General features: G+C 42.7%; 1 protein-coding gene across 3 annotated transcripts in view; it reads left to right on the forward strand.

The window, feature by feature from the left end:
* LOC124115195 overlaps nucleotides 1-26570 on the forward strand; it is an 84753-nt gene that overhangs the window by 28091 nt on the left and 30092 nt on the right. For 2 of the 3 annotated variants that reach the window (XR_007219501.1, XM_046476110.2), the window contains exon 1: nucleotides 18364-18705. The exons of the other annotated variant lie outside the window; for it this stretch is intronic. The gene's annotated coding sequence lies outside the window, so the exon portion shown is untranslated. Of the gene's footprint in view, nucleotides 1-18363; nucleotides 18706-26570 lie in introns of those variants that run through there. 3 annotated transcript variants of the gene reach the window in all.

Genomic DNA, 26570 nt, shown 5'->3' on the forward strand with positions numbered 1-26570 from the left:
ATTTTTCCTGCACCAAGAAAGAATGCTAACATATCATGGTCTTCCCTCATCTCTTTTTTAACATACATTTCAATATCAAGATTATCAATTAGAATGGAAAAACAAACATCTCTCTCTGAAAAAACACTTTCACAGTTGAAGATGGCATCGTGATATAAATCATGAGGAGGAATATTACATTTTGTACTTTCCTTAGATATTTTCCTTCTGGGTCTAACCTTTATTACATACTGTCTTCCTTCTCTCAATTCTGGATAGGTGAGGATAGGTGAAATGGGGTTTAACGTCGCGTCCAAGATTATTGCACTTATATAGCGACGTGCATACGTGTGTGTGTGTTTGTGTGGCTGCTTGTACTAGTCCCGACTGATGCCGAATTATAGTGCTAGCACACTGAGATACCATGCCGCAGTTTAACATGAATACCCCACTCAGACACAGTATACTGACTTCGAGCCGACCAGTCCTTGTTTTAGCCCCTTAATGCCGAGCGCCAGACAGGGTAACAACAAGTACCATTTTTTAACGTCTTTGGGTATGACGCGGCCGGGGATGGAACCCCGGACCTTCCGCTCTCCGGGCGGACGCTCTACCACTAGGCCACGGAGGCGGTCCCCAATTCTGGATAGAACTTTACCATGCTGTATAACACAGGAGGAGTGAGCATTGTGTGAATTTTAGAATATCGTAACAGGTCAGCTCTACATGATGATGTGTGTTTCCGTACTTCTTCCTCGTGAAGCTGATGTTTCCATCAGGTGGATGACACATTAAATCGCCGACTGATAATATCTCCAAATCGTCAGAGACTAATCCATTCATTTATTCATTTACACATTAACACAAATTTATGCCCGCTCGCCGACTCCCATGATGATTAGAATTTCAATAGAATTCCTTAGAGACCGATTGGAAGAAGTCGTGCATTCTTGAAATGCATCTGTGACTCTATTGTTTTAATAATCCATTATTTTTCACGAATGGACAGTTGGTTGTCAATTATTCATGCCCACATTATCGAGAAGTAGTAACGTTCACATAGCACTGATTGAAATATTGTATCTGTTGACATTGAAGCGAAACATTTGATATTTGTCGGGACACAAGTTTTGTTATCCTATCATTTGAGGGCGTGAAGTTGACAACGCTTCAGCGAAACATGAACGAAGATTAACTAATAAATACATTATATATCTGTATCACACCTATAGGCTTAGAAAATATTATGCATAACATTTTGTGTTATGTTATTTATGTTCTCTATGCAGGGTTCGGTGATTCTTGTTCATGAAACAACATTTACTCTTACGTTCTCCTCAACAGAACGTTTGTTGTACAGGAAATATATGTTTGGGTTGTCCCCCCTTCAGTAAATAAACCTTTTTTAATGATGCAAGTCGACAATTTCGCTCGCTAAAGCAAGAGTAATTATCGAGAGAACCTCGGCGTGCTGTTTGAGCTGCGCTAGAATTCTACACTTTATGTCAGCGACTTTAAATTTGAAATCCTTTTACATTTACCCTTGGATCAGTGAGCCTGACAATGGGCTCCCCTCTGAGAGTAACGTGACATCAATACCAGATTCACAACACGGGGCAATCGCCCTCTCAAATAAGCGATGAGGCATGTTCCTGCCTCGGAACGTAATTGAAACATCACAACGTGAAGATGACATCTCTAACATGTTTAGTTGTTTTTTGGCTTTTTATGACAACCTTGCGTAAAAGCAAAGCAAAGTAAATTGAAAAGGAATTTGAGGGCGATAAGCTCATTTAACAAAAACTACTTTCAATTATACAGCTATTGATTTATGTTGCCCTTGTGACAATTCGTATTATCTCAGCGTGTTTACACAATCCTACAATAACCGCGGATGACACCGAGCGATTGTGTCCTTGATGGGAAAGGGCAGCTGTAATTAGCTGTACGTGTTCAACACAACTGCACGGCTGTAAACTGTTGGAGACCCGTGAAGATCCAGGGTAAAATAGGTCTTCAGCAATTCATGCTTGCCGTAAAAGACAACTATGCTTGTTGTGAGAAGCGACTAACGGGATCGGGTGGTCAGGCTCACTGACTTTGTTGATGTATGTCACCGTGTCCCAGTTGGATGGATCGATGCTAATGATGTCAATCATTGGATTGTCTGGTCCAGGCTCGATTATTTACAGACCGCCGTCATATAGCTGGAAAATTGCTGAGTGTGGCGTTAAACAAGCAGCCAACCAATCAACCAACTGTTGGATGTGTTTAGCATGATTGCGATCAGCTCCATCATCATAACAATGATGCAGTGTGCATGTTTATAATCCGCCAAATCCACACCCTGTTCATGTTCAAAACGCTACATTATGAACCCCGTCAACGGTACATGTTTTGGGAATACCTTCAGTATTTATGTCTAATCTAGTCGCCTGCTGGAAATATCGACCACAGCACACTGACAAATACCATGCCGTTTGCAGATGTATCTAATCTACATGTTGCCGACAATCACACACATTATACTTAAGGAGCAATAATAATCAGCTTATAAATACCTGGTTTAAATGGTCATTACCATGAATTACCACGTTATACAGCTACAAGGCGGTGTTCAGACGCTGTGTTAATCCCCTGGAGTAATCCGCTGGTGCTAGACACTAACAGCATCGATCAAAAGCACGCCCAACACATAGTTTAAGGAAAGCTGTTCCTGGTTGATGGGAGAGTTTCGGTAGAAGTAGCCCATCAGATAGATGGTGTTATCATATAATGGGTAGGTTTCTCGGCAGGATAAAGCCAACGGATAAAAACCATATCCGTTGGGGTCATATGCGGATAGAGATGCAAATATCAAAGGTCAAGTAGGACTAATTTCACTGTTTATAAACAAACATGGCGTCGCCCTCGTCATTCTGCGATCGAGTCAGAATTAACCATCGGGAATCTGGATAAACTACCGCGACAATGGCTATCATTATCAACAGAACACTCTAATATGCTGAAAATCAGTATCTAACTGTGACGTAGCTAAGGCATTTTATAAGTTTGGGCAACTTTGGAAATATAAATTTCGAAACAATTTTGCGAGGGCACGAGGCCTAGCCAAGCGGGACCAGTAGCCATATCTGTGCTTGTAGACCTCTGCGGCTTGAAACCTTCTCAACAAGCGAACGCTTTAATCACGAGGCTACCCGACCGCCCTGACTCGGAAATTGTTCTCATAATTGCACAACCCACCTCAAAGAAACACGACTAGTTAACAGGTTGTTCTTCTTCTTATTAATATTATCTTATCGTCTTTCGTTTAATTGTTTCGTATACCGGAGGCATTCGTAAGTGCGCGTGTTAAAACTGATGTAGTAACAAGTACATGTTGACATTTTACACAACACAACGCTTCAGAAGACGCTAAGTCAGCTGAAGATTTTATTTCAACTCTCATATTTCGTAACAGTTCCAAGACGAGTATAACTCTGCTCGCCAGCTCCGTGTGTTTGTGTAATAAGTTAAAACGTGATGTTCCCTGCATGCTATCGATTTCTTACCTGAAAGGAAATTGTCAATTCATCAATCGATAGTACCTGTGTTGGTGCAAGGTGTCCCAGTGCAGTGTGCGAGAGGCGTGGACACCGCTGCCAGACGTTCCCAGGTAGTTTCAATCCATTAGCAGGACATCAAAACCCGTAAAATGAAACCGTGTAATGCCTTTACAATCCCCGGGGAATCATGTACCCAAATTCCAATGGACTCTGATTTAGTAATGAATTAAACAAGAGAATCCAGGCGCTGTTCCGAACATATTGAGATATTAAAGCACTTTAGGCGAACATAATATTTGAAAGAAGAAGCGCTTGTTGTACACTTTCGCTTCGTATTTGTCTTAAAAGGTGGTATTTCCATGTATTTTATTACAATATAGAAATTCAAAACACTACCGATTAAGAGGACAACATTACGTGAGATTAAATAGACTGGATAATCGAGGCTCATACTACAATGGAGATATATGATACACTGGATAATAGAGGATCAGAGTACAATGGAGATAGAATACAGAGGAGACAGACAAGCGGAAGATCAGAATGACCTCAGAATGCTGAGACCGCCTCTGCCCGGAGAGTGGAAGGTCGCTCGATCCCCTGGCCCAATCCTTGGTCTTGCGGATAGAGTGTAGAGTATTAGTCCGAAATAGTACTAGCACACACACACATACATATACATACACACTAACTTATAAACCTGACACGTATGCACTCACACACACACACACACACACACACACACACACACACACACACGCACACGCACACGCACGCACGCACACACACACACACACACACACAAGCACACACACACACACACACACACACATGCACGCAGGCATATTCAGTACGCACATAAATACCACATGCATGCACGCGAAATTTAACGCAACGTTAAATTAAACCCTATTTCACCTCACGATGCATGGATAATACTGGCAGCTCACCAGTCAGTTCACCAGTTCAATAATGACGTACAGTTTGGAGACAGGGATTGTGAAGTCAGAAATAATATTCTGTGAACATCACAAAGGTGATACAGGCTCATGGCCTTATTCAAAGGAGTGTACTAGTACCGGAAGTATTTGTTGTAGTCGGCGAGGGAGTATGCAAGGGGAAAGACATAAATTAACTTAGGGCTGAACTAAACCTCATTGAGGAAGACGATTACAAAAGTCAAATACTTCCATCAGCAGAAGTAACGATGCAATTGTGCCACGGCGATCCATCACACCAATTAGATTAGGGTAAAGTGTCACGTGACACATCCAAAGAGGGTTCCAGCTCCAGCTTATATTAGCGCTTATTAATCTGTTGTCACGCAATATTCTCTGTTGTCTGTTAATCTCAGACAGACGTGATGAAGATCTCGTGAGATTGTGCGAGACATGCCCAATAAGCCATGACTTGTGTTTCCTGTACAGAGGACAAGTGGTGAGCTTCATGTCAGATTGTGATGGGATTACTGTATTCTACTATAACCAGTCCATGGGGTGTAATATTGCCACCAAATGGGATTGTAACAGTACTATCTATTCAAACAATTTCATGTAGCACGCCAGTCGATAATGTCAATGTTGGTAGAAGATCACAATCTGAGCCTTGAAGAAAAAAATTGGTCTCTCCTGTTCTGATGAACAATAGCTTGTGTGTGTTGGCTGGTGATATTTCAACTGTAGTGGCGCTGCTTATAGCTACACCTACATTTGGGGATCTGTTTCGTGCACTTGTTCTGCTTCGCCATGCCTTTCCTACCTTTACTACCGACCTATTGTCCTTATGTTTTTGCTGTTATTTATCTCCCCAAACACAGAGTCGAACTCATTGAGTCCCAATCGAAATTTCCGACTATTTAGATAGCTGAACGTTACAAATACATCACACTGTCTCTATATTTTGACAACAGTACGACCAGATTTCCACAACGCAGTCCCTTTTCAGCCCAATGTTTTAGGACGAGGATTTATCACTGACGTGTCCACTCAGGGAGGCATTTTCTAAGTGGACACAGGCGACTGAACGCAAGATACCAACGTTCTTCTAATCTTGAACAGGGTTCACACGCTACATTACTTCCCGTTTTTCAGAATTCAGTTATTCGATTTAGATATAAACTGCATAACCTGATTAATTAGCCTGGAACTGGTGCAATGATAATATCGGTGATGTTTTATGTCTTGCAATGATGGAAGTGTTGTAATTAAGGTTGTTAGATTCATTATTTTCTTTTTTCACGACACAAAGGGTTTTCTCAGAAGCAACGATGTCACAAAAATGTGTGCATCGATCCCAATGTAGAAGTATTAGTATTAGTGTTTTTTAGGTATTGAAGATATACATGTGCGAGAACTACGTTTGGAGTTACCCACTCTTCAGAATTGCGTCCAACGGTTGCTTTGGGGTGGAATCACTCCTTCACCCCACGTATGATCCTTGGTATTTCAACACCATATCGCGCTCCTTGGTTTCAAAACATGACGATTCTAAAAACCTGGAACAGTTTGGGATTTCCCTCTCTTTAAGCTGAGAAGCTGTGATGTAACTGTCATCGTTATCTGCACCAAGAAAGAATGAAAACATATCATGGTCTTCCCCCATCTTTTTTTTAAAATACATTTCAATATCAAGATTATCAATTAGAATGGAAAAACAAACATCTCTCTCTGAAAATACATTTTCACAGTTTAAGATGGCATCGTGATATTAATCATTTGGAGAAATATTCCATTTTGTACTTTCCTTAGATATTTTCCTTCTGGGTCCAACCCTTATTACATACTGTATTCCTTCTCTCAATTCTGGATAGAACATTACCATGCTGTATAACACTGGAGACGTAAGCATTGTGTGAATTCAGTAAATAATTTTTTTTAATGATGCAAGTCGACAATTTCGCTCGCTAAAGTAAGAGTAATTATCGAGAGAACCTCGGCGTGTTGTTTGAGCTGCGCTAGAATTCTACACTTTATGTCAGCGACTTTAAATTTAAAATCATTTTACATTTACCCTTGGATCAGTGAGCCTGACAATGGGCTCCCCTTTGAGAGTTAGCGTGACATCAATACCAGATTCACAACACGGGGAATCGCCCTCTCAAATAAGCGATGAAGCATGTTCCGGCCTCGGAACGTAACTGAAACATCACAGCGTGAAGATGACATCTCTAACATGTTTAGTTGTTTTTTGGCTTCTTATGACAACCTTGCGTAGAAGCAAAGCGAAGTAAATTGAAAGAGAATTTGAGGGCGATTTGATCATTTAACAAAAGCTACTTTCAATTATACAGCTATTGATTTATGTTGCCCTTGTGACAATTCGTATTATCTCACCGAGTTTACACAATCCTACAATAACAGCGGATGACACCGAGCGATTGTGTCCATGATGGGAAAGGGCAGCTGTAATTAGCTGTACGTGTTCAACACAACTGCTTTGCTGCCAACTGTTGGAGACCCGTGAAGATCCAGGGTAAAATAGGTCTTCAGCAACCCATGCTTGCCATAAAAGGCAACTATGCTTATCGTAAGAAGCGACTAACGGGATCGGGTGGTCAGGCTCACTGACTTTGTTGATGTATGTCACCGTGTCCCAGTTGGATGGATCGATGCTAATGATGTCAATCATTGGATTGTCTGGTCCAGGCTCGATTATTTACAGACCGCCGTCATATAGCTGGAAAATTGCTGAGTGTGGCGTTAAACAAGCAGCCAACCAATCAACTAACTGTTGGATGTGTTTAGCATGATTGCGATCAGCTCCATCATCATAATAATAATGATGCAGTGTGCATGTTTATAATCCGCCAAATCCACACCCTGTTCATGTTCAAAACGCTACATTATGAACCCCGTCAACGGTACATGTTTTGGGAATACCTTCAGTATTTATGTCTAATCTAGTCGCCTGCTGGAAATATCGACTACAGCACACTGACAAATACCATGCCGTTTGCAGATGTATCTAATCTACATGTTGCCGACAATCACACACATTATACTTAAGGAGCAATAATAATCAGCTTATAAATACCTGGTTTAAATGGTCATTACCATGAATTACCACGTTATACAGCTACAAGGCGGTGTTCAGACGCTGTGTTAATCCCCTGGAGTAATCCGCTGGTGCTAGACACTAACAGCATGGATCAAAAGCACGCCCAACACATAGTTTAAGGAAAGCTGTTCCTGGTTGTTGGGAGAGTTTCGGTAGAAGCAGCCCATCAGATAGATGGTGTTATCATATAATGGGTAGGTTTCTCGGCAGGATAAAGCCAACGGATAAAAACCATATCCGTTGGGGTCATATGCGGATAGAGATGCAAATATCAAAGGTCAAGTAGGACTACTTTCACTGTTTATAAACAAACATGGCGTCGCCCTCGTCATTCTGCGATCGAGTCAGAATTAACCATCGGGAATCTGGATAAACTACCGCGATAATGGCTATCATTATCAACAGAACACTCTAATATGCTGAAAATCAGTATCTAACTGTGACGTAGCTAAGGCATTTTATAAGTTTGGGCAACTTTGGAAATATAAATTTCGAAACAATTTTGCGAGGGCACGAGGCCTAGCCAAGCGTGACCAGTAGCCATATCTGTGCTTGTAGACCTCTGCGGCTTGAAACCTTCTCCACAAGCGAACGCTTTAATCACGAGGCTACCCGACCGCCCTGACTCGGAAATTGTTCTCATAATTGCACAACCCACCTCAAAGAAACACGGCTAGTTAACAGGTTGTTCTTCTTCTTATTAATATTATCTTATCGTCTTTCGTTTAATTGTTTCGTATACCGGAGGCATTCGTAAGTGCGTAATTGATGTAGTAACGTACTGGAAAGGAAATCCAAATGTGAAAACCTTATAACAAATACATGTTGACATTTTACACAACACAACGCTTCAGAAGACGCTAAGTCAGCTGAAGATTTTATTTCAACTCTCATGTTTTGTAACAGTTCCAAGACGAGTATAACTACTGCTCGCCGGCTCCGTGTGTTTGTGTAATAAGTTAAAACGTGATGTTCCCTGCATGCTATCGATTTCTTACCTGAAAGGAAATTGTCAATTCATCAATCGATAGTACCTGTGTTGGTGCAAGGTGTCCCAGTGCAGTGTGCGAGAGGCGTGGACACCGCTGCCAGACGTTCCCAGGTAGTTTCAATCCATTAGCAGGACATCAAAACCCGTAAAATGAAACCGTGTAATGCCTTTACAATCCCCGGGGAAACATGTACCCAAACATCAATGGACTCTGATTTAATAATGAATTAAACAAGAGAATCCAGGCGCTGTTACGAACATATTGATATATTAAAGCACTTTAGGCGAACATAATATTTGAAAGAGGAAGCGCTTGTTGTACACTATCGCTTCGTATTTGTCTTAAAAGGTGGTATTTCCATGTATTTCATTACAATATAGAAATTCAAAACACCGCAGATAAAGTGGACAACATTACGTGAGATTAAATAGACTGGATAATCGAGGCTCATACTACAATGGAGTTATATGATACACTGGATAATAGAGGATCAGAGTATAATGGAGATAGAATACAGAGGAGACAGACAAGCGGAAGATCAGCATGACTTCAGAATGCTGAGAACGCCTCCGAGGCCTAGTGGATAGATCCTCTGCCCGGAGAGTGGAAGGTCGGACACACACACACACATGCACGCAGTCACATTCCACACGCACATATATACCACATGCATGCACGCGACATTTGACGCAACGTTAAATGAGGTGTTCACCAGTCAGTTCACCAGTTCACTAATGACGTACAGTTTGGAGACAGGGATTGTGAAGGCAGAAATAATATTTGCCTTCAAGCAAAAGACTACAAAACAAGCATACGTTGTCTTCACAATTTATTCTTAGCACTCCATCCACCCATCCAATCATTCATATCCTCACCCATCCAATCACGCATTCACTCACTAATCCACCCTTCCAATGTTTCATGCTCTCGCCCAACCAATCACCCATGCAACCATGTACTCCCCCCACTCACCAAACCAATCCCTCGTATCCTCACCAATCCAATCAGTCATGCACACATTCACTCACTCATCCATCCAGTCACACGTGTCCAATCAGTCATGTTCCTACCCATCCAATCACTGATTTACTTACCCATCCATCCAGTCACGCATGTCCGCACCCATCCAATCAGTCATGTTCTCACCCATCCGATCAGTCATGTAATCACCAAACAAATCACTGATTCACCTACCCATCCATCCAGTCACACATGTCCGCATCCATCCAATCAGTCATGTTCTCACCAATCCGACCAGTCATGTTTTCACCCATCCAATCACTGATTCACTCACCCTTCCAAACACTCATGCACTCACCCCCAATCCTGTGAGCATCACAAACGTGATACAGGCTCATGGCTCCCATATTCAATGGTGTGTTCTAGTAGCGGGAGTATTTGTTGTGGTCGGTAAGGGAGTATGTAAGGGGAAAGACATAAACCAACTTAAGGCTGAACTAAACCTCATTGAGGAAGACGATTACATAAGTCAAATACTTCAATCAGCAGAAGTAATGATGATATTGTCCCACGGTGATCCATCACACCAATTAGATGAAGATAAAGTGTCACGTGACACATCCCACGGGGGTTCCAGCTCCATCTTATTAATCTGTTGTCACGCAATATTCTCTGCCGTCTGTTAATCTCAGACAGACGTGATGAAGATCTCGTGAGATTGTGCGAGACATGCCCAATAAGCCATGACTTGAGTTTCCTGTACAGAGGACAAGTGGTGAGCTTCATGTCAGATTGTGGTGGGATTACTGTATTCTACTATAAACAGTCCATGGGGTGTAATATTGCCACCAAATGTGACTGTAACAGTACTATCTAACAATCTAAAGTAGCACACCAGTCGATAATGTCAATATTGGTAGAAGATTACGGTCTGAGCCTTGAAGAAAAAATGGGTCTCTCCTGTTCTGATGAACAATAGCTTGTGTGTGTTGGCTGGTGATGTTTCAACTGTAGTGGCGCTGCTTATAGCTACACCTACATTAGGAGGGTCTGTTTTGTACTCTTGTTCCGCTTCGCCATGCCTTTCCTACTTTTACTACCGACCTATTGTCCTTCTGTATTGTTGTTATTTATCTCCCCAAACACAGAGTCGAACTCATTGAGTCCCAATCGAAATCTCCGACTATTTAGATACTTGAAGATTCCAAATACATTTGTGTCTACAGTGGTTGACACTGTCTCTATATTTTGACAACCGTACGACAAGATTTCCACAACGCAGTCCCTTTTCAGCCCATTGTTTTAGGACGAGGATTTATCACTGACGTGTCCACTCAGGGAGGCATTTACTAAGTGGACACAGGCATCTGAACGCAAGACACCAACGTTCTTCTAATCCTGAACTGTGTTCACACGCTACATTACTTCTCGTGTTTCAGAATTCAGTTATTCGATTAAGATATAAACAGCATAAACCTGATTAATTAGCCTGGAACTGGTGCAATTGAAATATCGGTGATTTTTGACGTCTTGCAATGATGGAAGTGATGTAGTTAAGGTTGTTAGATTCAAGATTTTCTTTTATCACGACACAAAAGTGTTTGTTTTTTCTCAGAAGCAATAACGTCACAAAAATTGGTATTAGTATTAGTGCTTTTAGGTATTGAAGATATACATATGTGAGAACTACGTTTGGAGTTGCCCGCTCTGCAGCGCAGCGTTCCTCGGCTGCTTTGGGGTGGAATCTCTCCTTCACCCAACGTATGATCCTAGGTATTTCAACACCATATCGCGCTCGTAGTTTTTAAAATATGAAGATTCTAAAGCTTTGGGTTTCCTCACTCATTAGGCTTTGAACCTTTTGTGTAACTGGAAGGATAATTAACAGTTGTCTTCAATGCAACTCACTCACCAGCCTCGCTATCTGACGTATCGGTACTTATCTTATATCAGTATAACTTGATTGGACGGCTTAACCAACTGCGATACCACACCAGTCCATGATTTATCTCCTTATTGCCAGGCAGGGTAACAACAAGTACCATATTTAACGTACTTTGGTATGACCACTTACCTTCCGCTCTCCCGGCAGACGCTCTATCCACTAAACCACGGAGGCGGTCCTGAAACGATGTGACAAAGTGAAGGAAGAGGCGATATGCACAACTCACGTACCCAAATAGAAATCTTCCACGAAGACGATAGATGAAATCTGCTGTATCAGCAATTTTGAGTCGATTCGGTAAACGTGATTGCTGAAATCTTACCATAGAGTCGGCAGACGCTGCCATTCCTCGTAAATAAAGACGCACTCGTCCTGGAAACAGACAGATAATGGTTTGCTGGTTTGATACTCGATCGTTCGTCTCACAATAATTGTTTCAGCTTACACATTTGTACAGTTTATAGCTGTCCGTGTACAAGTTGTATCCAATATTTTTGGTCGTGGCGAGTGTCTAGTCGAACCATGGGACAGAAGCATACTTATCTTATGATCAGTACAGAAAGGACATAGCTCCTAAGAGTTCCAAACATGCAATGTAGGTCTTTGTGTAGGGATACAGTCTACAATACCTCCCCCCCCCCCCCCCCCCCCACCCGACATTGTGGCCAAACAATCCTCATAAGATATGTACTACATGTCAACAAGTATGTCCACTGAAATATGTCTACTTGGATAGAGAATGTCACAATTGTGATATACGGCCCCATGTGTCTGCTGAGATAGAGTACGACAAAATTGATATATCTGCCCTGGTTTATCTGCTTGGATAGAGTACGTCACTATTGATATATCTGTCAAGATGCGTATGCTTGGATAGAGTACGTCACTATTGATATATCTGCCCTGGTGTGTATGTCTAGATAGAGTACGTCACTATTGAAATATCTGCCCAGAGGTGTGTCTGGATAGAGTACGTCACTATTGATATATCTGCCCAGATGTGTATGTCTGGATAGAGTACGTCACTATTGATATATCTGCCCAGATGTGTATGTCTGGATAGAGTACGTCACTATTGATATATCTGCCCAGGTGTGTATGTCTGGATAGAGTACGTCACTATTGATATATCTGCCCAGGTGTGTATGTCTGGATAGAGTTCGTCACTATTGATATATCTGCCAAGATGTGTATGCCTGGATAGAGTACGTCACTATTGATATATCTGCCCTGGTGTGTCTGCCTGGTTAAGGTACGTCACTATTGATATATCTGCCAAGATGTGTATGCCTGGATAGAGTACGTCACTACTGATATATCTGCCAAGATGTGTCTGCCTGAATAGAGTACGTCACTATTGATATATCTGCTCAGATGTGTCTGCCTGGATAGAGTATGTCACTATTGATATATCTGCCCAGATGTGTATGCCTGGATAGAGTACGTCACTATTGATATATCTGCCCTGGTGTGTCTGTCTGGATAGAGTACGTCACTATTGATATATCTGCCCTGGTGTGTATGCCTGGATAGAGTACGTCACTATTGATATATCTGCCCTGGTGTGTATGTCTGAATGGAGTACGTCACTATTGATATATCTGCTCAGATGTGTCTGCCTGGATAGAGTACGTCACTATTGATATATCTTCCTAGAAGTGTATGTCTGGATAGAGTACGTCACTATTGATATATCTGCCCTGGTGTGTATGCTTGGATAGAGTACGTCACTATTGATATATCTGCCCTGGTATGTATGCATGGATAGAGTACGTCACTATTGATATATCTGCCCTGATGTGTATGTCTGGATAGAGTACGTCACTATTGATATATCTGCCAAGATGTGTCTGTCTGGATAGAGTAAGTCACTATTGATATATCTGCTCAGATGTGTCTGTCTGGATAGAGTAAGTCACTATTGATATATCTGCTCAGATGTGTCTGCTTGTATAGATTACGTCCCTATTGATATATCTGCTCAGATGTGTCTACCTGGATAGAGTACGTCCCTTTTGATATATCAGGCCAGATGTGTATGCCTGGATAGAGTACGTCACTATTGTATTTTCTGCCCAGATGTGTCTGTCTGGATAGAGTACGTCACTATTGATATATCTGCCCAGATGTGTCTGTCTGGATAGAGTAAGTCACTATTGATATATCTGCCCAGATGTGTCTGCTTGTATAGAGTACGTCCCTTTTGATATATCAGGCCAGATGTGTATGCCTGGATAGAGTACGTCACTATTGATATATCTGCCCAGACGTGTATGTCTGGATAGAGTACGTCACTGTTGTTATATCTGCCCTGATGTGTCTGTTTGGATAGAGGACGTCACTATTATTACATCTGCCGAGAATTACCATTTAAGACACTAAATCTTGTTTTCAATCAATTGTGACCTGCCTCCCTGAGCTAAATACTGTTATCTTCATGTGAGAAGTCTGATTTCATATCGCCACATGTCCTAATAACGGTAGAAAAAAAAATTGAAAAAAAATCTGAATCCTGAAAACGTTCTTGATCTAAACAAGCAGTCGAATCGCTGTAACAAGAGTTTTTTACTTACATCACAGCGTCTATCGTACACATATTGTTCGAAACCTAATACAGCAAACATCTGATGTTGACATGACCGTCGCGAATGAGTGACGGATATCAAGTACCTACTGTGACAAAGCGCGCGGTGATTATATGAACGATTACAGTTATCGGCGCGTGTCTGATGACAGCTTTCAGTGAGTGGGTATTGATTTTCATCAAGTTCCTATAAATGAGTGTACAGCACCTAACCTAAATATTTCAGTACACAAGGCTTTACTGTCTGCCTCTCTGTCGGGCTACCGGTGAGGGTAATTAACAGCAATATTCATTCGAGTGGATCACGTTTGGTCTGAAAAGTCCCAGGATTATTGGGGAAAGTTTGCATGTTTTAAATAGGGATTAGTCAGCTTATATGACTCCAGATTTCATTGGGAGCGTTACAGTCACGATTAACCGGTATCGTTCGCTTAGGTATCTGTCAATATGAGTACCTTTAAGGCGTGGTCAGGCTCGCGGTCTTGGTTGATGCAAGTCATTGTATCCCAATTGCGTGGATCGATGCTCATGATGTCAATCACTGGATTGTCTGGTACAGACTCGATTATTTACCGACCGTCGTCATATAGCTGGAATATTGCTGAGTGCGGCGGTAAACAACAAACAAAAAACAAAAAACAACAACAAAAAACCTTTAACGCCGTCGGTGTAAATACCACTTATCTGCACTCATATATGTCAAAGTAACTATCATCTTGTTGTGATCACTGTATGAATGTTGAGGAGTAAGTGCCAAACTCCTGTTGTCTTTAAAGATATAAAGTGTACTGCTGTTGTATTATTGCTGGACTGCAGATGGACCAAAATATTGACTTTCGAAGATCTTTTTCGTTTTTTTAAATTTTTAAATGTAAATAAAACCCGAAAAACCCTTTTCACAATCATGAGGAATCTCTCAGTTCAATTGTTTGATTTCGACTTTATGCTAAGCATGCCATTTTACATCACTATCAAATAGTGAGGTGAGGTAAAATGGGGTTTAACGTCGCGTCCAAGATGATTGCACTTATATATCGACGTACATGTACGTGTGTGTGTTTGTGTGGCTGCTTGTACTAGTCCGGACAGATGCCGATTTACAGTGCTAGCCCACTGAGATACCATGCCGCAGTTATAACATGAATACCCCACTCAGACACAGTATACTGACTCCGAGCCGACCAGTCCTTGTTTTAGCCCCTTAATGCCGAGCGCCAGACAGGGTAACAACAAGTACAATCTGTTAACGTCTTTTGGTATGACGCGGCCGGGGATCGAACCCCGGATCTTCCGCTCTCCGGGCGGACGCTCTACCACAAGACCACGGAGGCGGTCTCAAATATTGATGATGCAAGGTGTTTGCGAAAGGTTGAGGGTACCCTGCCCCACCGGTGGCGACCGTTACAAACACCTGCAAAGGCAAATCAATTGTTCACCGGAAAAAAGCACGGGAACATATTGTACAAGTCAAAATAGGGAATTGCATCAGACACACTTTCGGTTACTGATGCATCACATTTGGCAAATTCAGAATTTCGTAATCAAATTCTGGAGAGTTATACTGTGTCCTTTATACAACTTACTTTGAATGTTTAGTTATATATTAAAAACCCATTCGAGATATATGGCAGTTTTAGCGGGAAAAAGATAATGTGATATTTTCAATGATGGTCTGTCTTCATTTGTGATGTGTTGGGATACAAGGTGCATCAGTCGGTAAAACATATAGTCAATATCATCATATTTATATCATCATTATTACAACCAAGTTATCGCTACATGTCCATTTGATTGTGTGTTTGAGTATAATGGTAATATGTCAGCTTGTGGTTACTGAATGACGAGCAGATATCCCTCTATTTAACCATTGAGATGTCGTGCGCCGTGCTCGCATGCATCCTCCATCCATCCATCTATATACCCATCTATACATCCACCATGCATCCATCTATATGCCCGTCTATTGATCCATCCATCCATCCATGTATATGCCCGTCTATTGATCCATCCATCCATCCATCCATCTATTTTCCCATCTATAAATCCACTCATCCACCTATATGCCCGTCTATTGATCCATCCATCCATCTATATACCCGTATTTTCATCAACCAATCTGTATATCCGTCTATTCATCCATCCATCTATATGCCCGATTATTGATCCATCCATCCATCCGTCTATATACCCATCTATACATCCACCATGTATCCATCTATATGCCCGTCTATTGATCCATCCATCCATCCATCTATATGCCCGTCTATTGATCCATCCATCCATCCATCCATCCATCTATTTACCCATCTATACATCCATTCATCCATCTATATGCCCGTATATTGATCCATCCATCCATCCACCTATATGCCCGTCTATTGATCCATCCATCTATCTTTCTATATGCCCGTCTATTGATCGATCCATCCATCCATCTATTTACCCATCTATAAATCCATCCATCCACCTATATGCCCGTCTATTGATCCATCCATCCATCCACCTATATGCCCGTCTATTGATCCATCCATCCATCCATATATATGTCCGTCTATTGATCCATCCATCCATCCATCTATTTACCCATCTATACATCCATCCATCCACCTATATGCCGTCTATTGATCCATCCATCCATCTATATACCCGTATTTTCATCAACCCATATGTATATCCGTCTATTCATCCATCCATCTATATGCCTGTCTATTGATCCCTCTATCCATCCATCTATTTACCCATCTATACATCCACCATCCATCCATCTATATGCCCGTCTATAAATCCATCCATCCATCTATTTGCCCATCTATACATCCATCCATCTATATGCCAGTCCATTGATCCATCCATCTGTATATCCGTCTATTGATCCATCCATCAATCCATCCATCCATCTGTATACCCGTATTTTCAACCACCCATCTGTATATCCGTCTATTCATCCATCCATCCATCCATCATCTATAAGCCCGTCTATTGATCCATCCACCCATCTATATACCCGTATTTTCATTCATCCATCTGTATATCCGTCTATTCATCCATCCATCCATTCGTCGATCTATATATTCGCCTATTAAACCATCCATCCATTTGTATTCCCGTTTATTCACCCATCCATCATCTATATTTCCGGCTACTCATCCATCTATCAATATAACCGTCTATGCAGTAACCATCCATCTACATACCCATCTTTTCATCAATTATCCATCCTTTGTTCTATCTATAAACCCGTCTTTTCATCCATCATCCATCCTTTGTTCTATCTATATACCCGTATTTTCATCCATCCATATGTATATCCGTCTATTCATCCATCCATCCATTCGTCGATCTATATATTCGCCTATTCACCCATCCATCCATTTGTATTCCCGTTTATTCACCCATCAATCCATCTATATACCAGTATTTTCATCCATCCATCTGTATATCCGTCTATTGATCTATCCATCCATCTATATGCCCGTCTATTGATCCATCCATTCATCTATATACCCGTATTTTCATCCATCTATCTGTATATCCGTCCATCCATCCATCCATCTATATACCCGTATTTTCACCCACCCATCTGTATATCCGTCTATTCATCCATCCATCCATCCATCCATCTATAAGCCCGTCTATTGATCCATCCATCCATCTGTATATCCGTCTATTCATCCATCCATCCATCCATCTATATACCCGTCTATTGATCCATCCACCCATCTATATACCCGTATTTTCATCCATCCATCTGTATATCCGTCTATTCATCCATCCATCCATTCGTCGATCTATATATTCGCCTATTCACCCATCCATCCATTTGTATTCCCGTTTATTCACCCATCCATCCATCTATATACCCGGCTACTCATCCTTCCATCAATATAACCGTCTATGCAGTAACCATCCATCTATACACCCATCTTTTCATCCATCATCCATCCTTTGTTCTAACTACATGTATACACCCGTCTTTTCATCCATCATCCATCCTTTGTTCTATCTTTATACCCGTCTTTTCATTAATCAAACCGTCCTTCATTTCATCTATATTCCCGTCTGTTCATCCATCCATCCATCCATCAAACCATCCATCTCATCAACTACACACAAAAACGTCTCTTTTTAGCACGACCTATTCAAACCCTGCAGAAAGTTGCCGGTTCATGAGAACCGTGTTTCTGGTTGGCGTTGCGTGAGCTAGTTATAAAGCCTTTGCCAACAGCGTTATCGCATGCCTCGTGATCAGCTGAGGCCAATAACAAGGCTGATGGAATCCCCCAGGCCCCTTTATTACTAACAGAGTAATATCAGTAAAAGCTGCTCTCATGCTCCACCGCAGAGGGAGTCGTTGCACCGAGTCAGATAACACCAACGGCTATCTGTGCATTGGCGGTTGAGGACGTGACGGTAAGGGTCTCGACACATGGACACACTCTCGTACAGCTCTGTGTGGTTGCACTGCGGGCTGTGATTACGGGCGGGACGTCGTATCTGAGGTAGTTGGAGTTGCCTTCAAGACACTGTAAATGATGAGGATTTAAACGCTGCAGGTTGATGTTGAGAGCGCGTTATTGGATTCAGTGCATCACTACACGTATCTGGGCAGACGGGGAGCGGTGGGACCAGGTTATCCTCTGAAAGGTAGGGGTTGGATGTAGTTTGTGACTTTCCTTGAAAACTAACACGATGACATATGGTACAAGACTTAATAGATAATTGCATCAGACATACTTTCTGTCACCGATGCATCACATTTGGCAAATTCAGAATTTCCTGATCAAATTCTGGAGAGTTACATTGTGTTCTTTATACAAAATAGTTTGAATGTTTAGTTATATTAAAAACCCATTTGAGATTTATGGCAGTTTTACCGCGAAAAAGATCATGTGATATTTACCATGATGGTTTGTCTTCATTTGTAGTGTGTTGGGATACAAGGTTATTCAATCCGTAAACATATAGTCAATATCATCCTACTTATATCATCATTATTACCAAGTTATCGTTACATGTCAATTTCATTTTGTGGGACCAGCTTGTCCAGTTTAAGGTAGGGAATGGATATAGTTTGTGACTTTCCTTGAACGCTAATGTAAATCCATGTTTATCTTCCCTGTACTGCTTGAACCACATATCTATTGTTAGGGCGTCTATCTGCATCTATTTGTATGATGTTGTAGAGTTATATGTGTTAATACAGATGCACGTAAAACGTACATTTTAATACAGCGACTGTTTTAGTTTCAATATGTTAGTCCTATCTGTTTTCATAATAAAATTTATAATGGAATAGGTAAAACTCGATGGTTAAACAGATGCGATTTTATCTTGTCATCTCGTTAATACACGCTTTGATAAAAGCTTCACGCTTTATCTTGTTTATATAAGGTAAAGGGGTGTGTTATTTCTTATCCTAAATATCAGCATCTTTTCGGATTTCATTTTCCCGGGGTACATGTTTCATAGAATATTCGCGCGTTTGATGAAACCTGCATGGCAACTTTCACAAAATGTATTGATACTTCGGATATGTTTTTCTTTGTGTCATATATTTTTATCTATTCTTTTTAAATCTCAATTCTGCCATTAGACAAGAGAGCGGTCACATGACCGCCAAACTGACGTTCATAAGTGTTTTAACGACACACTTTGACGGTTAAACATTTTTCACGAGAGGGTTGTCTTGAAGTGACGGAAACACTGACTACTTGAACGCCCTTCTGGTTTTGATGCTGACAGATCAAAGACCTGGTCGAGGAGGATACGAGATTCGAACCCATGACATCGGACACTTACAAAAATGAAAGCTATTTGTTTTTCTTGTGGAAACGGGTCGATTTAACAACTTCGTGGTTACAAATTTCGTTTGTCGCGATGACAACCGGTATCCGGGTTCCAACATGAATTCAATGCACTTTGATGTGAATGTAACCAAATCAGCTCTTGATCTGTCAACTCCATACCAGTGCTCGTAGGTGGCAATAGACCCGTGAAGATCCGGGGTAGAATAGGTCTTTAGCAACCCATGCTTTCCGTAAAAGGCGACTATGCTTGTCGTGAGAGGCGACTATCGGGATCGGGTGGTCAGGCTCGCTGACTTGGTTGATGCAGGTCATCGTATCCCAATTGCGTGGATCGATGCTCATGATGTCAATCGTTGGATTGTCTGGTCCAGACTCGGTTATTTACAGACTGCTAAGTGCTAATATTGCAAATTCTGGCGTTGAACAACAAACAAACAACGGTGTCAATACACAGGTAAACGTGTACGAGTGAGTGAGTGAGTGAGTTGGGTTTAACGCCGCTTTTAACAGTATTCCAGTTATATCACGGCGTGTCAGCTTAATGTGGGAGGAAAGCCCGAAATGATGCAGGTCTAAGACGTTTACCACTTCGGTGAAACCCACGAGCACGGGTATGGTGCTGACAAACCTAGAAACATAATCTGGGCGAACTGGGATTCGAACCCACAATCATAGGTTTCTGGCGTGCCCAAGGGACGCAACTCTGCACAGCGAATCGCGGCGCCTTAGACGACTGGGCCACCCGTGCCCCCTAAACGTGTACGACCTGACTGGCCTAACCTATATACCGTCCAAAACGGTAGACCCCAGGTCACTCCCAACTTAACGTGTTCTCTCTGGAATGGTATGATATGTTGTTGATATGCTCGATATATTTTAATTGTAAATCATATGATCAATGGAACTCAAATTCCACTGACTCAACAGAAATTACTCATCAAGGTTTTTGCACAAGCATGTTTCGATGTTTTGCAATCTTCTTTTGATTTATAAATACACACTGACGAATGGCGAGTCTAGTGATGGAGTGAGTGAGTGAGTTGTGTTTAACGCCGCTTTTAACAGTATTCCAGTTAATGTCAGCTTAATGTGAGAGGGAAGCCCGAAGTGATGCAGGTCTCTGACGTTTACCACTTTGGTGAAACCCACGAGCACGGGTATGGTGTTGACAAACCTAGAAACATAATCGGGGCGAACCGGGATTCGAACCAACAATCATAGGTTTCTGGCGTACCCAAGGGACGCAATTCTGCACAGCGAATCGCGTCGCCTTAGGCAACAGGGCCACCCGTGCCCCCTCTAGAGATGGAGACTCTTGTCCAATGAAAAATGGTCACCATGCAATCAGTGTGTGATCGCTCAGTGCGCTTTATTTTCATTATAACATATTTTTTTTTACGTTCCTAAGAAAGTACATTTATAGGGCTGTCTGATACACGTGCAACTTTTATTCGGTTGATGCATATCATTGTATCCCAATAGATCGCATATCGATGTTCATGATGTTAATCACTGGATTGTCCGGTCCAGACTCGATTATTTACAGACCGCCGTTATTTAGTGTGGATATCGTTGAGATAAACAACAAACAAAACAAACAAACACGTACGTGCAGAAATGATGACCTTGTCTGCCAGCCTAGCACCAACATGGCGTGATAAATAATGGTTTCCTCTATCAGATAGTGTTAATATATTTTAGTGGTGTAAAGCGCACGGCCTTATATTGCGAAGATCGATTAATTCTCCTACAGTGTCACACAAGGGGTACAAATAAAATTCCTCACATTCTCATGAAGTAACATAACAGCAAACTCCGTTTATAACGAACACGCTTATAACGAACTGACAGATATAACGAACTTATTTTTTAGTCCCGACCATTTGTTGTATAATTGCTGTATATATGCTTATAACGAACTACGGTTATTACGAACTAAAATTAGTGGCCCCGTCGAGTTCGTTACAACCGTAGTTTACTGTATGTGAAATTAAAGAATTTTTCAATTCAACATATAATTTCAAAATCAGATTTGAGAAGAATGTGTGTGGTTTGTAAAAAATCAAATAAGAAAAGATGAAAGAACGTCATTGTTTTAATATTAAGGGCAACTTGGACAACACAAAAAGTCTGTTTGTGCCCATGTTCCTTTAATAATAATAATAATAATAATAATAATTTATGCATTTGTATAGCGCAGCATTCACTGTGCATAAGTGCTATCTGTCCTTTAATGAAAACTAAGAGTCTCCTCGCGCAGTGATCTATTTCAAATGTATCTTTACAGACTCAGCATCAAGAAATATACATTTATTATTTTAGTAAAAGAATACCCCAAAGCATGCTCAAAAAGTTCTTGTAGGTCAGTGGATCCGTGTGCATCCGATTTTCATTCTCAGCTCCCTGGGTAGTATGCAACCAAAGCTGCTTATGAGGCGCTCGACGGTTAACAGTCACATTATCTCACCCTACCGGGTACCCATTCACTGCTGGGTGAACAGAGGCACATTTCGAACAAAACCACTTGCCTTAAAAAAAAAAGGTCCATTTTCGTGTGAACTTGCCCTTTAAGATACATCTCATGAGAGATACATCTACGTGAGCCTAAGTCTGGGCAGGATCGAAGTCCCAGAAACACTCGGGAGTTGGGTCGGCCACCCATCCAGCTCCTCTCGTGATGACCGTGTGGTGAGGCGTGCACGCGTCAGTCTGCCCTGATGCTGTAGGAAGGGTTGTTGAATCTGTACTTCTACAACTGTTATACTGTCAGTCCTGGATGGCCGTAACGAGGTACTAAGACAGTTAATAGCTGCAGCTAGACGCTTCCTTATTATGTATTGGACAGTTAATGTCCTGCGATCAATATATCATTTGGGATCACAGAGAGAGATTAAATCTGCTGTTAATGAGTTCGGCCGTTTTAGATGACAATGTCCCGCTGATGGGATGTCTGACAGTCATTATGTAGAAGTAATCAATGCGCCGGGCGCTACTCCATCACGGCATGACCGTTCACTGACTGCTAGGGCGAATGTGGTTGGGATACCACTGACTACTAGGGCGCATGTAGTAGGGATACCACTGACTACTAGGACGTATATAGTAGGGATACCACTGACTACTAGGGCGCATGTAGTTGGGATACCACTGACAACTAGGACGCATGTAGTAGGGATACCACTGACTACTAGGACGTATATAGTAGGGATACCACTGACTACTAGGACGTATATAGTAGGGATACCACTGACTACTAGGGCGCATGTAGTAGGGATACCACTGACTACTAGGACGCATGTAGTAGGGATACCACTGACTACTAGAGTGCCTGTAGTAGGGATACCACTGACTACTAGGGCGCATGTAGTTGGGATACCACTGACTACTAGGACGCATGAAGTAGGGATACCACTGACTACTAGGGCGCATGTGGTAGGGATACCACTGACTACTAGGGCGCATGTAGTTGGGATACAACTGACTACTAGGGCGTCTGTAGTTGGGATACCACTGACTACAAGGGTGCATGTGGTTGGGATACCACTGACTACTAGGGCGCATGAAGTAGGGATACTACTGACTACTAGGGCGCATGTAGTAGGGATACCACTGACTACTAGGGCGCATGTAGTTGGGATATCACTGACTACTAGGACGCCTGTAGTTGGGATACCACTGACTACTAGGACGCATGTAGTTGGGATACCACTGACTACTAGGACGCATGTAGTTGGGATACCACTGACTACTAGGACGCATGTAGTTGGGATACCACTGACTACTAGGGCGCATGTAGTTGGGATACCACTTACTACTAGGGCGCATGTAGTTGGGATACCACTGGCTACTAGGGCGCATAAAGTAGGGATACCACTGACTGCTAGGGCGCTTGTGGTTGGGATACTACTGACTAGTAGGGCGCATGTAGTAGGGATACCACCGACTACTAGGTTGCCTGTAGTAGGGATACCACTGACTACTAGGGCGCATGTTGTAGGGATACCACTGACTACTAGGGCGCATGTAGTAGGGATACCACTGACTACTAGGGTGCCTGTAGTAGGGATACTACTGACTACTAGGGCGCATGTAGTTGGGATACCACTGACTACTAGGGTGCCTGTAGTAGGGATACCACTGACTACTAGGGCGCATGTAGTAGGGATACCACTGACTACTAGGGCGCATGTAGTAGGGATACCACTGACTACTAGGGTGCCTGTAGTAGGGATACCACTGACTACTAGGGCGCATATAGTAGGGATATCACTGACTACTAGGGCGCATGTAGTTGAGATACCACTGACTATTAGGGCGCATGAAGTAGGGATACCACTGACTACTAGGGCGCATATGGTTGGGATACTACTGACTACTAGGGCGCATGTAGTAGGGATACCACTGACTACTAGGGCGCATGAAGTAGGGATACCACTGACTACTAAGGCGCATATGGTTGGGATACCACTGACTACTAGGGCGCATGTAGTAGGGATACCACTTACTACTAGGGCGCATATGGTTGGGATACCACTGACTACTAGGGTGCATGTGGTTGGGATACCACTGACTCCTTGGGCGCATGTGTTAGAGATACCACTGACTACTAGGGCGCATGTAGTAGGGATACCACTGACTACGAGGGCGCATGTAATAGGGATACCACTGACTAATAGGGCGCATGTAGTTGGGATACCACTGACTACTAGGACGCATGTAGTTGGGATACCACTGACTACTAGGACGCATGTAGTTGGGATACCACTGACTACTAGGGCGTCTGTAGTTGGGATACCACTGACTACTAGGGCGCATGTAGTTGGGATACCACTGACTACTAGGACGCCTGTAGTTGGGATACCACTGACTACTAGGGCGCATGTAGTAGGGATACCACTTACTACTAGGGCGCAAATGGTTGGGATACCACTGACTACTAGGGTGCATGTGGTTGGGATACCACTGACTACTAGGGCGCATGTAGTAGGGATACCACTTACTACTAGGGCGCATATGGTTGGGATACCACTGACTACTAGGGTGCATGTGGTTGGGATACCACTGACTACTTGGGCGCATGTGTTAGGGATACCACTGACTACTAGGGCGCATGTAGTAGGGATACCACTGACTACGAGGGCGCATGTAATAGGGATACCACTGACTACTAGGGCGCATGTAGTTGGCATACCACTGACTACTAGGGCGCATGTAGTAGGGATACCACTGACTACTAGGGTGCATGTGGTTGGGATACCACTTACTACTTGGGCGCATGTGTTAGGGATACCGCTGACTACTAGGGCGCATGTAGTAGGGATACCACTGACTACTAGGGCGCATGTAATAGGGATACCACTGACTACTAGGACGCATGTATTTGGGATACCACTGACTACTAGGGTGCATGTGGTTGGGATACCACTGACTACTTGGGCGCATGTGTTAGGGATACCACTGACTACTAGGGCGCATGTAGTTGGGATACCACTGACTACTAGGGCGCATGTAGTAGGGATACCACTGACTACTAGGGTGCATGTGGTTGGGATACCACTGACTACTTGGGTGCATGTGTTAGGGATACCACTGACTACTAGGGCGCATGTAGTAGGGATACCACTGACTACTAGGGCGCATGTAATAGGGATACCACTGACTAATAGGGCGCATGTAGTTGGGATACCACTGACTACTAGGGCGCATGTAGTAGGGATACCACTGACTACTAGGACGCATGTAGTTGGGATACCACTGACTACTAGGGCGCATGTAGTAGGGATACCACTGACTACTAGGACGCATGTAGTTGGGATACCACTGACTACTAGGGTGCCTGTAGTAGGGATACCACTGACTACTAGGACGCATGTAGTTGGGATACCACTGACTACTAGGACGCATGTAGTTGGGATACCACTGACTACTAGGGTGCCTGTAGTAGGGATACTACTGACTACTAGGACGCATGTAGTAGGGATACCACTGACTACTACGGCGCATGTAGTTGGGATACCACTGACTACTAGGGCGCATGTAGTAGGGATACCACTGACTACTAGGACGCATGTAGTTGGGATACCACTGACTACTAGGGTGCCTGTAGTAGGGATACCACTGACTACTAGGGCGCATATAGTAGGGATATCACTGACTACTAGGGCGCATGTAGTTGAGATACCACTGACTATTAGGGCGCATGAAGTAGGGATACCACTGACTACTAGGGCGCATATGGTTGGGATACTACTGACTACTAGGGCGCATGTAGTAGGGATACCACTGACTACTAGGGCGCATGAAGTAGGGATACCACTGACTACTAAGGCGCATATGGTTGGGATACCACTGACTACTAGGGCGCATGTAGTAGGGATACCACTTACTACTAGGGCGCATATGGTTGGGATACCACTGACTACTAGGGTGCATGTGGTTGGGATACCACTGACTCCTTGGGCGCATGTGTTAGAGATACCACTGACTACTAGGGCGCATGTAGTAGGGATACCACTGACTACGAGGGCGCATGTAATAGGGATACCACTGACTAATAGGGCGCATGTAGTTGGGATACCACTGACTACTAGGACGCATGTAGTTGGGATACCACTGACTACTAGGACGCATGTAGTTGGGATACCACTGACTACTAGGGCGTCTGTAGTTGGGATACCACTGACTACTAGGGCGCATGTAGTT

The sequence above is a fragment of the Haliotis rufescens genome, unplaced genomic scaffold (genome assembly GCF_023055435.1).
Source record: "Haliotis rufescens isolate VD_foot unplaced genomic scaffold, xgHalRufe1.0.p SCAF_86, whole genome shotgun sequence".
NCBI lineage: Eukaryota > Metazoa > Mollusca > Gastropoda > Lepetellida > Haliotidae > Haliotis > Haliotis rufescens.